Below are 2,638 nucleotides of genomic sequence, written 5' to 3' on the forward strand. Positions count from 1 at the left end.
CCTCTTCCCACCCGGTCACTTGCAAATATCCCATCCCCTTCTCTCAGTCTTTGCCACATCTGCTTTTCATTCCAGGACCAATGAGATGTCCTCCACCTTCAAAGAAAGTGACTATCCTTTCTCCACCATTAATGCTACCCTCACCTCATCTCTTCCATTTCATGCATGTCTGCCTTCACCCCATCTTCCTGTCACTCCACCAGGGGTAGGATTCTTCTTGTCCTCCCCTACCATTGCACTAGCCTCTGCATCCAGCACATAATTCGCCGTAACTTCCGCCATTTCCAAACGAGATCCCACCTCCACCCCCACTTTCCACTTGTTTTCTGGCAAAGGTGTACTTGGTAAAAGGGAGGCCTTCAGAAGTGAAATTTTGAAGGTACAGTGTTTGTATGTTCCTGTCAAAATAAAAAGCAAGGGTAACAGGTTTAAGGAACCTCGGTTTTCAAGAGATATTGAAAAAGATATTAAAAAGGAGGTGCATAGCAGGTATAGATAGGCAGGTAGGAACAAATGAGATACTTGAGTGTGAGAAATGCAAGAGAATATCTAAGAAGGAAATTGAAAGGGCTAAAAGAAGGAATGAAGTTGCTCTAGTGGATAAGGTGAAGGAGAATCCCAAGGACTTACACAGATATATTAATAGCAAAAGGAATCGGTAACAGGTTAAATATCACTGGCGTATGTTGTGAAATTTGTTAACTTTGTGGCAGCAGTACAATGCAATATATGATAAATATAAGAACTGAATTATGGTAAGTATATATATAAAATAGTTAAATTAAGCTAAGTAGTGCAAAAACAGAAATTTTAAAAAAGTAGTGTTCATGGGTTCAATGCCCATTTAGAAATCAGATGGCAGAGGGGAAGAAATCCTCAGATATTGACACCCAGGAACTTGAAATTGTTCACTCTCTCCACTTCTGATCCCTCTGTGAGGATTGGTTTGTGTTCCCTCATCTCACCCTTCCTGAAGTCCACAATCAGCTCTTTGGTCTTAGTGACATTGAGTGCAAGGTTGTTGCTCTGACATCACTCAACTAGCCAATACACCCTCCCATCACCATCTGAAATTCTGCCAACAATGGTTGTATCATCAACAAATTTATAGGTTGCATTTGTGCTATGCCTAGCTGTATAGTCATGGGTGTAGGGAGAGTAGAGCAGTGGGTTAAGCACACATCTGAGGTGCAGCAGTGTTGTTTGTCAGCAAAGTGGAGATGTTCTTACCAATCCAGTTAGGGTGTCAATGATCCAGTCGCAGAGTGAGGTACTAGGCCCAGGTTCTGTAGCATTTTGGTCAGTACTGCAGGGATGATGGTGTTAAATGGTGAGCTAAAGTCAATGAACACCATCCTGAGAGGTAATTGTATTGTCCAGGTGATCCGAGAATGTGAGATCGTGACTGCTGTAGACCTATTATGGCAACAGCCAAATTGCAGTGGTCCAGGTCCTTGCTGAGGCAGGAGTTGATTACAACAATGACCGAACTCATCACAGTAGATATGAATGCTACTGGGTGATAGTAGTTAAGCCAGCTCACGCTGCTCTTCTTGGGCACTGGTATAATTGTTGCCCTTTAGGTAGGTGGGTTCCCTTACCATAGCAGTGAGAGATTTAAAATGTCTTGTAATACTCCCGCAAGTTGCTTGGCACAGGTAACCCACTGTGACCTGCTGCCTCGTGATGATTCACCCTCCTTAAAGACAGCCTGACGTTGGCTCTGAGACAGATCACAGGGTGTCTGGGTGCAGCAGGGATCCTTACAGCTGTAGGTTTATTCTCCCCTTCAAAGCAAGCATAAAAGGCTTGTCTGGTAGTGAAGCATTACTGTCATTCATGATGTTGGGATAGCAAGGGACAAAGTTGGTCCACAGGAAGATCTGAGCGCTAATCTATATGTGGAGCCAAAAGAGATGAGGGAAGATCCTAAATAGGTTTTTTTGCATTTGTATTTAATTGGGAGATGGATACAGAGCCTATAGAGATGAGACACAGTAGCAGCAAGGTCATGGACCATATATAGTTTACAGAAGAAGAGATGTTTGCTGTCTTGAGGCAGATTAGGGTGGATAAATCCCCAGGAGCTGATGAGGTGTTCCCTCAGACCCTGTGGGAGCAAATGCAGAAATTACAGGGGCCCTAGCAGAGATACTTAAAACATCCTTAGCCATGGTTGAGATGCTGGGGATTTGGAGGATAGCTAATGTTGTTCCATTGTTTATGAAAGGCTTTAGGAATAATCCAGAGAATTATAGGCTGGTAATCCTGACATCAGTAGTGTGAAAGTAATTGAAGGGGATTCTAAGTCACTGGATATACACGTATTTGGATAGACAGGGACTGATTAGGTATAGTCAACATGGCTTTGTGCATGGCAGGTTGTGTCTAAACAAACTTATTGAATTTTTTTTGAGGAAGTTACCAAGAAAGTTGATGAAGGCTGGGCAATGGATGTTGTCTGCATGGACTTTAGTAAGGGTCCCACATGGAAGGTTGGTCAAGAAGGTTCAGTCGCTTGACGTTCAAGATGAGGTAGTAAATTGGATTAGACATTGGCTTTGCAGGAGAAGCCAGAGAGTTGGTAGATAGTTGATTCTCTTGACTGATGGCCTGTGTCTAGTGGTATGCTGTAGGG

General features: G+C 43.2%; 1 protein-coding gene across 3 annotated transcripts in view; it reads left to right on the forward strand.

Moving 5' to 3' along the window:
* Window positions 1–2,638, forward strand: part of polg2 (polymerase (DNA directed), gamma 2, accessory subunit) — an 82,887-nt gene that overhangs the window by 26,886 nt on the left and 53,363 nt on the right. The gene's annotated exons all lie outside the window — the stretch shown is intronic.

The sequence above is a fragment of the Hypanus sabinus genome, chromosome 23 (assembly GCF_030144855.1).
Source record: "Hypanus sabinus isolate sHypSab1 chromosome 23, sHypSab1.hap1, whole genome shotgun sequence".
NCBI classification, from domain to species: Eukaryota; Metazoa; Chordata; class Chondrichthyes; order Myliobatiformes; family Dasyatidae; genus Hypanus; species Hypanus sabinus.